This window comes from Gobius niger (genome assembly GCF_951799975.1).
Source record: "Gobius niger genome assembly, chromosome: 10".
Lineage (NCBI taxonomy): Eukaryota > Metazoa > Chordata > Actinopteri > Gobiiformes > Gobiidae > Gobius > Gobius niger.
In genome coordinates this window covers 33,124,707-33,137,258 of record NC_136861.1, presented here as the reverse complement: position 1 = coordinate 33,137,258, position 12,552 = coordinate 33,124,707, and positions in this window count along the sequence as shown.

The window sequence follows — 12,552 nt, the reverse complement described above, 5'->3', positions numbered from 1 at the left end:
CGCGTTCTGCAGGAGTAAGGTGAGCAGATGGACTCTCTAAACCAGGGGCGAGCACAGCCTTGGCACTCACAAGAGGGATTTTGATTGATACACACAGCAGAAATATATCCAGTATGTAATTTGTTTTTCGATATAAATATACATCATTGAGGAGAATCACAACAATTCGAGCTGACATATTGATGTGCAGACCTTGGTTGTAAGCCTGCGGAAATGTCCTGGAATGCACCGCAATACAAGAATTCAAATAGAATTGTTGAGTGGCACGTTGACTAATTGTCGTGTCCGTTTTGATTTGATGCGTTGCATGAAGCATGGCACAACTTGGTCTGGACTGTCCTGACTTGCAGTGGAGGGGGGTATGGCCAAACGTTAAAGGTCCTATATCATGCAAAATCCACTTTTTGGAGCTTTTAGCCATGTTGTTATGCTATTTCCTTATCAAACACACCCCCGGAGTGGTTTTTGGCTTCATTCACGCAGTTCTCAGCAATCCTCCTGAATCCTGCTGAATCATGACATCCAACAGATGTCATGAACAGATGTCATTTGCTCTGAAAGTTGTGAAGAAGGAGCTCTTTCTAACCTACTCTGGACACACCTGTTCTTTTTTCTTACCTAACATGTCACGGAGAAAAGCGCGTTTGGCTACGAGAGGTGCAGGACTTTATTCAACCTTCCTTTATTAGAGGGCACTCACCAGAAGTTGGAATTTCTCTCGGGATTCAGAGACATCAGCCGAAATAGTGTATTTCTGTGACTGTCCCTGATGGATGTTTGGTGAACCTTGGCCAGAATAAAAGGGGATTTTTATAACCAACGCGAGTCCCATAATGTAAACCTCCCGATGGAACGGCCAGGACAGAGCGGTGAGTCAATCAAAACGCGTGTTAGCGTGTATGTTAGTGCCTGTGTTAGCCATTTGCAAAGCTGTGTTGCTGATGTCAACTTCTTATAACTGCACTGTTTTTCACTTATTGCTGTGATGTTTATATTTCTTTTACTGCTAATTTTGCATGGGAGTTAACTGAATCAAAGCATCGTGTCGTCCGGGTTTGCAAAATACCCAGAAAATACTTCTCACAAAAAATAGTGCTCCATAGTGGTATAGGTACAATCTATAATATAAAACGCAATCTCAATGGCCGCCGCCATGGGCGCCGCCATGGGCGCCGCCATGTTTATTTCCCATACCGACTTTGAAGCTAAGCAGGGAAGGGCCTGGTTAGGACTGGGATGGGAGACCGTTTGGGAACACCAGGAAGCCTGGCGAGAGTAGTGAGTGTGTGCGTGGTTGGTGGTTGGGCTGATGTGCGTATTATTACATCCACGGCCGGCCCCCACGTGACGGTCCCACAGGCCGCGGGCATTGACCACGGGTCCATATGGACTGCGGTGCTGCTGTCCGAGGACAACCCGCCGTCACAAAACCGCGAGTGCACGACATCTGACTGCCGTGCGTGTGCGCGCATCCAAACAGGGCGATGTGTGCCATCGTCACTCACCCTAAACTGCAGCTGTAGACGCTCTGCACAGGTACAGTTACATCCTCCAACACACATGACATCTGCGTGTCTTTGTCTAAGTGTCTCCTGCAGTGACTGTGGTTCATTATAGATCCAGTGCTGCGTAATGTCAGAGGCGCAGACAAATGCGTAAGATCCAATCCTGGCCGTATTCCGTCTCCAAAGCTTTGTCTCCGAAAAAAAGTACATGCAAAACATTGCCCAAAAGCCTCTAATCAAACGCGCTGCTCCGACTGATTTATCCGTGTGAGTAAAAGCGAAAATGAAACTACCACTTAACGAGCGCATGGCCTGCACTGTGGTTTTTTTCTTTTTTTTTACTTTGCTGCTGTACCATTTGTTTTCTATTTTGCTTTCACGTATTGTGAGCCCAGAGGTACATTTTATTCTAAAGCAGCTTTGAACGCATTGCCAATGTTATTGTAAGGTTATAAATACTGTCTAACAACGATCATTAGGCTGTTTCAGTTCAAAACCAACTTATTATTTTTTTGATTGTGCACTACCGTGATGCACCAAACCACGGGTCCTGCACCGTGAACCAAACCGTTAGAGCTGAACCCCTAATATTTCTCCATGCTTATTCCACTGTCTCTTGAATTCTGTTCCCTGAGTTTATGTTCGCTAAACTCAGGGAACAGAATTCAAGAGACAGTGGAATAAGCATGGAGAAATATTAGGGGTTCAGCTCTAACGGTTTGGTTCACGGTGCAGGACCCGTGGTTTGGTGCATCACGGTAGTGCACAATCAAAAAAATAATATATTGTGGTTGTAGTATATAAGAAAGGAGCACGGGTGCATCAAACACTCCAATTGCAGTTTGTTTGAAATTATTTTTAGCATTCATTATTTTACACATTTGTAGTGGCCATAGTTTTTGGAATGGGTTGGGAACCACTGGTCTACAGCTGAACTGTGTGACCGGTTGGACATTTCTTTGTAATCACTCATAATCTCAGAATATCAAATGTGGAAGGCCGGGTCTCAGCTAGTATATCATATAAACTTTAGGCACTTACCTCAAGTGGAGGAGTTCAAGTATCTCGGGGTCTTGTTCTCAGTGAGGGACGGATGGAGTGTGAGATCGACAGACGGATCGGTGCGGCGTCAGCAGTGATGCGGTCGCTGTATCGGTCTGTCGTGGTGAAGAGGGAGCGAAGTCGGGGCAAAGCTCTCGATTTACCGATCGATCTACGTTCCCGCCCTCACCTATGGTCATGAGATTTGGGTCATGACCGAAAGGACAAGATCGCGAATACAAGCGGCCGAAATGGGTGGCTGGGCGCACCCTTCGAGATCAGGTGAGGAGCTCAGTTACCCGAGAGGAGCTCGGAGTAGAGTCGCTTCTCCTTCACGTCGAAAGGAGCAGCTGAGGTGGCTCGGGCATCTGTTCCGGATGCCTCCTGGTCGCCTCCCGCGGGAGGTGTTCCAGGCATATCCTAGTGGGGGAAGGCCGAGGGCACGCTGGTGGGACTATGTCTCCGAGCTGGCCTGGTGTCGCCTCGGGGTCCCCCCAGAACAGCTGGAGGAGGTGTGTGTGGATCGGGAAGTCTGGGCATCTCTACTGAGACTGCTGCCCCCGCGACCCGGCCCCGGAAGAAGCGGAAGAAAATGGATGGATGGATGGGCCTATACTTTACTTTGGGATGACTAAAATAGCATGATACAGATCCTTTAAATTCTCTTGTCGTAGGCTGGATTAGTCAGCAGGTCGTGACAGCCTTGAGCTGCGCACGTACACACCAAATGCAAATTGCTTTACTCACTTCTATTTGGTCGCATGTAACGGTTTCAATGAGTTGCTCGAGTCGTATGTGTCGCTTGTGCTCACTTCAGGAGGAGCCACTGCTGCAGTGCTCGTCTGACAAAACCTCTGGGTTTTGGCCCACACGAGTTGTCAATGAAAAATAGTTTCCTGATTCTTTGATTGTGCTTTGGTGACAGGCGAATAGTTTCACTTATATTCCTCCAACACTGTACACAAACCTCGCACCGATTCCAAACCTCCCGCCTCTCCCGAACACGTGGAGATGCCCTCCCCGACACTGTCTCTCCCTCCTCAGCCTTATAGCCTCGATCCTGCCCCTGGCTGTGAGGAAATCTCCTTGGTTTGCTCCCCACAAACCCAACTCAGACAGCCTTAACATCCTTTCACATTCATTAGGGCTCTTTATTTCTTATTTATTTTACTTTATTTTTTATAACTTTTTCTGTATTTCAATAATACATGTGTGGTTAGGAGTATGCAGCACCTGTCAGTCCTGCCTCATGTCATAATAAAATCCTGTTTAAAACATGTTTGTGATCCAGTGTGCTGCTCGTCTTGTTCCTGTAAATATGTCATCTACTTTAATATGTGCTGTAGGGATTATGAAAGGACTAACACAAAGTGAAAAGCAGTAATTGGGACAGTGTCGTGTGAGGTTGATGGCTGGTAGTTGTTGAAACTGACTGACTGACAGATGTGACTGTACAGTAATACTGGGTTTAGAGCGCTGTAATATTGTTGTTCTACTGTTTATTATGGAATGTGCATCACTCATATATTTTCTATCCAGGGATTACGGATGCAAATGAGCTATTTATCTTTAATCTGGTGTAGCACATCCATCTCTATAATAATGTCTCTGCACATAAAGATTAAACTAAACTAGACTAAGTACCTCCTATGAGGGGAGCCACAACACAACAACTTTGAGCCACAATTAGGGCTGGGCACCGTTAAACTTTTTTTTGTTGGTACCAAGTATCGGAAAACATTTCTTTTTCTGTGCCAATTTTCGGTACTTTTCTCTCCAAACGTCAATAAATGATCTGCAGTGAGTCTAAAAAAGCTTGATCTCATGAGCAGCTTCAGCGCAAATGCAGAAGCGAAGCAAAGCTTTAACTTACTAACACTTTAGTCATTATCAGAGATGGCAGAGCCGCGGTCTGAGCCAGGACTAAACCACTAAACTGGATATAAACCTGGGCTAAACCAGGACTGAACAAGAAACTAGAGTTTCTAGACAAAGAGAAAAGCAGTGACAAGAAACACATTGGCTTTACCTTTAGCGAAGGCCCCACAGAGACTGAAGTTACGTGCTGTTGTTTAAACTCCAGCTGCACCAAATGGCTGCACCGGAGGAGGAGATCAAAGATTGTTCGTGAAAAAAGTGATTGCTCACTCTGCATTAGCCATTTTTGAAACAGTTATGGTAAATTATTAGTGACAGAGTGAGCGCTCTAACTATGTAACAGAACGCTTTCCCTTTGTCAAACAGTGCAGTGTGTTAAGAAGAGTTTTAGCTGAAAGAAAACAGTGTGCTGATGTGGATCTGGTCTGTCCCTGCAGCTCAGGAGGTAATGATGTCCTTTCTCTCTTTCTATCGCTGCTTAAGTTGGAGTTCTGTTAAAAAAAAATGAAGTTACATGTGACACCGCTGCAGCCTGTGTTCTTTCTGTTGTGCTGTTTTTGGATTTTCTCCTGAACAATACTTTTTAATACACATTATCTTAATTAAATAAAACAACATAGGTATCGAAAAAAGTTCGTCGTTAAGGCACCGGTACTGAAAAGCAGGTATCGTTTAAGTAGTGGTATCGAGAAAAAAAATGAACAGTACCCAGCCCGAGCCATAAAACATCTTTGAGCCATGACACAACAACGTGGCTATCCACCTTATTCCGCCCCGCCCACTTTTGACACTTTTTGCGTTGTCTCGGCACTTCCGCTGTACAGACACTTCCGGTCGAGCGTGAAGCCCGTTCAACGGAGAACGAGGGAAAATATTCTCCGCTCAAATCTGATGTTTAGTCGATTGATTTGTGTAAAATGGCCGATGTTCATTCGCACCAACATGTCAACACTTCACCGTTTCTCTGCACGGCCGAAAAACGGCTTTGTTTTCGTGTAGTGCCTGATTTGATCTGGACTTCTCCAGCCCCATGTTAGCGGATAGGAGAAAAGGGGCGGTCACAATTCATGGCGGCGCCCACACGAGCCTGCGGAATAAGGTGAATAGCCATAACGGAAGGGCCCGAAGGAAAGTGTATTAATTAGTAGGAGCAAGACATTATTAGCAGCTAAAAAGGATTGCAGTGGACAGTAGGGGGCTCCCTCCCAATGGCGGAAGCGGCCTCTTTAAATCTCCCCTCGCCTGGCACTCACTCTCCACTGCTGCTGGCTGGTGACAGGTGTGTTTGAAACTTCTCCCTCGGTTTTAGTATTTTAATGTTCGTTTATCCTTCTGGTTTTACAGCTTTAAACGAATCCCGGTGGCGGCTATTACCCCCCGTTTTTAGAGCAGTTTTAAGGTGGGACAAGCGTTTTAATATTTTGTTTACATTCATTGTATTTCGGTTTTCATGTTTGTTTCCATTTTTAGTTGCAGATTTTAGCCTGCTACTGTTTTGTTTAGAGTTCGTTTTAGGTGTTGAATTTGAGTTTATTTTTGCATTTTGTAGTTTTTTTTAAACCCTTTTAGCTCTGCACCAGTTTTGTGTAGCAGTCCCTGGGTCTTTTAGTCTTTAGATTTCAGTTCTCTTGGATGAGCTTGGGTGGGGGATTTGGCCCGTTTTCTCTGTTTTGCACTTGGGATTTTTGTTATTTAGTGTGTGTTTGTGGGTAGCACTTTCCGTCAAGCCATTCATTTGGTTATTTTCTAACATTTATCTGTGTTTCAGATTCCCTTTGGTTCTGGCCCAGAGGCTGCAAGGTTTTATTTGTGATTGTACTTTTAATATTGGCCATTTTAATATAAATTTTAATCATAGAAATACATTCTTTTTAATATTGAATTCCTGGTCCTTTTAAATAAACTTTTAATTACATATTTTAAAAGCACTGTCTCTGTCTACATCTTTACAAATCCGTATCTGCGTGACCTTTGGTTTTATCCTGGTTTGGAAGTAGCTTCACTTCATAAAATATTAAATTCCTTGCTGCTCCAATAATTAACAGCTAATTTCTTAGACCATGCACCCAACGCACTTTATTTCATTTCATGTACAGCCCACGGACATTATATTACCTGCGACCTTGTTTCCCGTGGCTCTTCAACTACAGTTCACAAATGCACTGTAAAAACAGAATGGTTAATATAACCAGAATATTGGTCATACTGGTTGGTAGATATGTGTCCAACCGATCTGCTAGTTAAAACAACCAATCTAATATGGTATAGTTTTTAACCAATATAGATTGGTTGAAAGGCCAACAAATATAAATTGGTCATTTGATATTAATATAACCAACAAAAATTGGTTAATGTAACCAATCTGGTTGGTAGATATGTGTCCAACTGATCTATTGGTTAAAATAACCAATCTGAAATGGTGGTTCAACCAATCTATATGAGTTATAGGGCCAATCATCATATCATATTGTAGAGCCCTATAGGAAGCAACCAATGTAAACTGGTGTGACTGGAACAATTCATATTGGCTAATAATACCACTTCAATGGGTTAAAATGAGAGCATTAATATATATACTGCTTACAGTTTAATACTAGTATCTAGAATCAAATAATGTATTTTGTAATGTAATTTTGACAAAAAACCTAATTGTAACTTTTATGACAGATTTCCACTCCGATTTCAATATTTTATGTATAGTCCATGTTCTATTCTTCATGCAATTTATCATCGAGCTGCATATAAACATTTCAGCTTCATGCAGCAACAAAATATAAATCTGCGAGGCAAATTTCAACAAATTTTAGGGAGTTGTTGGACAAACATACTTAGTTTGAATCATTCTCTGATAAATGGGGCGCTCTCACACTTTCTCCCCATGAATGCATTTTCCGAATCACAAGCCACAAAACGCTGCTTGTTTAATCAAAATCCGCCTGATGTGTACGCCAGACATCTGCTGTTAAAACATTACATTTAGACACAGTCTAATGCAATGTCACCAGCAGAGGCGAACACTTTCACAGCAGAGGCACAATGCAGTGGGAAAATAAAAAACGGCACGAGGTTAGGTAATCGAGTAGCTAAATTTACCTCAATTTAAATTGGATAAATGCTTATTCTGCAGCCCAACTTTGGCATGAACTAGTCAAAACAGTCGAAACAACATCTGGACAAGTGGCGAACATCTTGCATGTTTCAAACAATTGGAACATAGGCTGTTGTGATCAGTGCAAAACAGCTCAATAACACAATCAAGTAAAAACAAGCCCAACTTCCACATTTCCTTAACACACCACTATGTTGCTTTAAAAAGTCCCAGGAGTTCTCTTGGGGTCAAGACATCAAAGGGTGTGGCGATGCCGTACATACCCTTCCACCATCTTCAGAGAGGAGGTAATAGTCTTTGGCTGCCATCACTGACTCCCCAACAGCAACTATTTGGCAGGTAACGCCTCGCTTTACACACTCCTCCACCCGCATCCTCTGATAAGCAAGGAAGTCTGTCCCAGGCTGGAATGACAATAAAAGCAAACAATGTTAAACGTATTTCCATGGGTCTAACAGAATCATTAAGCTAACAGTTCTAATCTCCATCAGGGTTTCCGTTAGATGACTGTAGCCAGATTTTGGCCTGTTTGAAAAGCAAATGCCCAATAAATATTGCACTGGAAAAGGCTTAAAAGAAACAAATGGCCTTTCTTGATTAATTGATGTATATTATAGTACAGTATTTTATTTTACAAAAAATAATGTTTATTCCATGTTTCTAGTGGAGCCTCTGATCTTCATATATGCATCAGGTTTTTTCAGTTAGGACACGAATAACACCATTCACCCAGCTAGTCTCGCAGGTCACACCTTCTGAATGTCAATGAATGCCCTGCGTCCGTCTGCAGTGTGTGGATACCGGTCGTGGACATTTTTTAACATTCTGCAATGTTAAAAAAAATATTCAGGCAGCCAGACTCTGTTTACTCACACTGAACAATTATTTATTAATACAATAAATAATAAATACAACAACAACAATTTTTTTCATTTTTTATAAGTATAAGCAGCCTGGTGTTGTTTAGGCCAGTGGTTCTCAACCTGGGGGTCGGGAGACAAATTGAGGGGGTCACCAGATCATGTAGATAAAATATACATATTTTTATTAGCATATAATCTAATACTTTATTGTAGCATGTGTGTGCTATTTTACCAGAGTGCCATTATTTGATGGATTTTCTTTGTTTTTTTTCTTTGTTTTTTAAGAATTATGTAGGCTAAGGTGCCTATTTCTCATGGTGTGACCAGGGCGGGGGGTCACGAACCCCTTTAACTGTTATAATGGGGGTCGCGGCTCCAAAAGGTTGAGAAGCACTGGTTTAGGCGGCCGCCTTAACAGGAAAGCGCTGCAGAAAACCCTGTTTAATGTCCTATTCTTCGGTCGGGTCAGGTACCTCAGCATTACGGCAAAGTTCGGGTCTGGGTGGGTCGGGTTACAAAGCGCACACTTTTTTTTTTTTTGTCCTTATATTGTTGGCTTACAACATACAGTGCATTCTTATCCATAAATGCCACACCAAGTCAGCTGTGTTTAGTTGAATGTTTAGTTTTATGGGGTAAACGTACCATAGCATGTTATGTTTAGATGTCACCAGACCTATCGCTTCTGTATGACTTTGATCACCGCTACAAATGCGGCACAATAGTCGTGCATAGCATCAGGTAAGCTGCTCCACTACACAAACTCTGTTTACTTTGACAGAAAGAGTTGTCCCTGACGTGGTGGAAGTAAAGCCTCATGATAGTTTCTGCTCCTTGTTTCCTCATAAGTCCATGAGCGATTTCAAAGGTTCCTCAGCAGCGCAGCAGCAAAACAAATCATCAAGTGCTCATTCTCCTGTAAACTCGCGGTCTGAGTGTTTGAGTGACAGCCAGCTGCAGCGTGACTCATGCAGCTGTTTTTTAATGTGTGCGAGTTCGGGTCGGGTCGGGTCGGCAAACTGAGAGGCGTTTCTCTGGGTCGGGTGGGTCGGGTTTAAATGACAGCGGGTCGGGCTGGTGCAGTTCAGAAAAAAAGCCGACCCGCGCATCTCTAGCGAATAGTCCTTCCCAGTATCGTCCTTGTAAAACACCGGACCTCGTTGTAACAGCTCTGCTAGCAGCTGCCTAGAGCCATCTCTACAAACTAACAGTAATCCATAACTGTAGTCAGTGCATCTCTAGCTTTCAGCCAAAGTTCAGTTTCCTGGTTAGATAGACTTACGCTGGATTTGTGGCGGGGACGTCGCAATGTCAGCCTTTTCTACTGTATTAGCCCATGACGAAAGCGGTTGTACAGGAGTTCTGGCTAAAGTTTGGACCTCTGTGATGTCGAGAGTCTGTGTCCACTCCACTCTCAGCGCGAGGCTGCAGCTAAAGATGAGACTGGAGCAGGCACTGGGGCCGGGCTGAAAGGGGAAGCAGAGGGGCAAGGGGGGTAGGGCTGTCCTCAGTCCAGAAGGGTTGTAAGGTCCTGGTTTGAGCCGCCTGCACAGGGTCTGCTGACCTTGTGCTCTCCTCTCATCAGGGGAATTGTAGTATATTTCGTCCATGCTGGGTTACGGAGTTACATAGTGACGGAAGAACGATGAAAGTGTGGAGCATTGTCGAAGCTAACAGGATAGAAGACAAAAAGAAAGTGGCTCAATTTTTGTGTGTAATGGACCCAAAGACATTTAACTTGCTCCGTAACGTGGTACAACCAGGCAAGGGACAGTCAGTAAGTGATAGCTCTACCCTCAATTTTTCCTTGACAGGAGATGGGAGCTTTCTGTCCAGTCCGGGTGTCCTCCGGCGAGTCCTCGGTCCACAGTCGCTGCACACTAAAATGTTAGAGCAGCTCCATGCAAGGCCTAACAAACAGAGCGAGCACATGGCCATGACTTGCTCATCCTGTCACAAAACATGTAACAACCCTCCCACAGCCCCACTGCATCCATGGGACTTTCCTCAGGACCCTTGATGCGTATACATATTGAATTTGCGGGTCCTTTTCGAAGACAAAATGTTTCTAGTTGCTGTTTATGCGCACAGCAAGTGGCCAGACGTGGCAATTATGAAAACCACCACTTCGGAAAAGACTGTTTAAAGTAAAAGCTAATTAATTACAAATTTATGAACTAATACTGGAACTCTTCCTCCTGAGAGGAGATTTGAAGCAGCTGGACCGCTTATCTCTCCTACGCAGCCAACACTTTCCCTTCAAGGCCAAGTCACGGGGCGAAACCAGATACTCAATAAGCTCTGGGTCATATTTTGCATAACACTGACTTTGAGATTGTAAATAACCGCGCGCACACACACCCCCTCCCTAACCTGCCTCAACATGTTCCCTCAGCCCCATCCCCCGGGGTCAATGGCCGGTCATCCGTCCAGTCCCCAAGAAAAAATTCTGCATGTGACCTTGTGTACTGTGTATTTCCCATATGTTGATGTTTTTATCTATGTGCTTTGCCTTAACTTAACCCTGATTGTAATTTTGCATTTCTTCTATTATAAGGTGATATGGAGATGCCTCGCGTACGAAATGCGCAGTATAAATAAAGTTGCCAAGTACACTGCTAGCTCTACCATGCTACTCCTTATTAAAAGTTGTCGTTCTAGCATTCGCCTCATCCTTCATACTTACCTGAAATAACGGTAGAAGACATGCCAGGAATGATCAAAGCATGTCCCGTAGGGCTGTCTTCAGTCCGGACAGGTTTGTTAGGTTCTGGTCTGCTGTCAGCTCTCCGCGCACCTGTTCCTCTCTTGGAGGAAGGCTCTGCTCAGGCCGACAGACACGTAGTCCTGCCCCCGACTCCGCGGAGCAGACAGCTGCTTTTCTCTGGTTCAGGTCATGGTCCAGACTGAACTGACTGCAGCGTTATATCTACACTTTCTCCTTTTCACTACACACATTTTTTTCATGTGGTCTTTTTTATATTTAGCATATTTAATAAAGAAAACCTTGGTATTTTTTTTTAAATGTTGTATTTAGTAAATGTGATCTTGGATTGCCTATAAGGTTAATGTGGGTTACTGACAGACTATAATGTTCCTAATGCGCAAAACTATCATATTTGTGTGTAACAATTATTTCTACGGTATCAGCTAGCCTGCATTAAAAACAGTGTGACCCGCTCCACAGAGCACCTGAGGCAAATCACTTATAACACCAGACTAACCATATAAATGTCTGTGTCGATAGAGTAATTTTAACCATTTTGCATTTAAAATAACTTATATTTGAGCAGCATCAGCTTCGTGTTTGTATAATTTACGCAGCGGCGGAGTGATCTGCTAGAAAATAGTCCCTCAAAATGCGATCATTCATGTGGTGCAAGGTCAGTTATATTCCAAAAATTACACAATTGACACAGACATTTATATGGTTAGTCTGGTGTTATAAGTGATTTGCCTCAGGTGCTCTGTGGAGCGGGTCAGACTGCTTTTAATGCAGGCTAGCTGATACCATAGAAATGCACTAGCCTTGCGGGCTAGCGCCACATATCTCTTCAAATATAAGAACTGCTTTGAATTACAAAAAAAATATCTCCAGGTACCAGCAACACTCTGGATAACTAGGAAATAAGACCCTACGTCAAAAATCCAGAAATATCCCTTTAAGTTATACTGTACTTTGTGGTCTTCTTCTGCAATGTTGTCGTCATTCACCGATGTTTCCCTCCTTTCAATGAGGAATTCCAAGTGTTTGCAATGTTTTGCAAAATGATTTCCGGCAAAAGGGCTGCAAAACACTGTTGTTACACTCAGAAGCACCTCATCCCTCTGTGCAAGTGTTTCGGAGCATGCAAGGAGCCCAAAGACATGCATCCTGGACTCACAGTGTCTTAGGCTTCTACAATAGGAGCCCCACCCAAGAAAGGTTAGACATTATTAATGTTTAATCAAATGACGTGCTGTTTTTTGACAGGCAGTTTGGCCTCGAGCTGCTCAGCTTTGATTTTGCGTGCGTTTGCGTGTCTTCTTTTTAACTCCTTCCACAGAATGACAGACATTACCTTCAGAAAAGAAAGATAACATCTGCCTTCGACTTCTTCGTACTTGTGATTGTTTTTTTATTGAAGGTCATTAAAATGTCTTTCTTTTTGACACT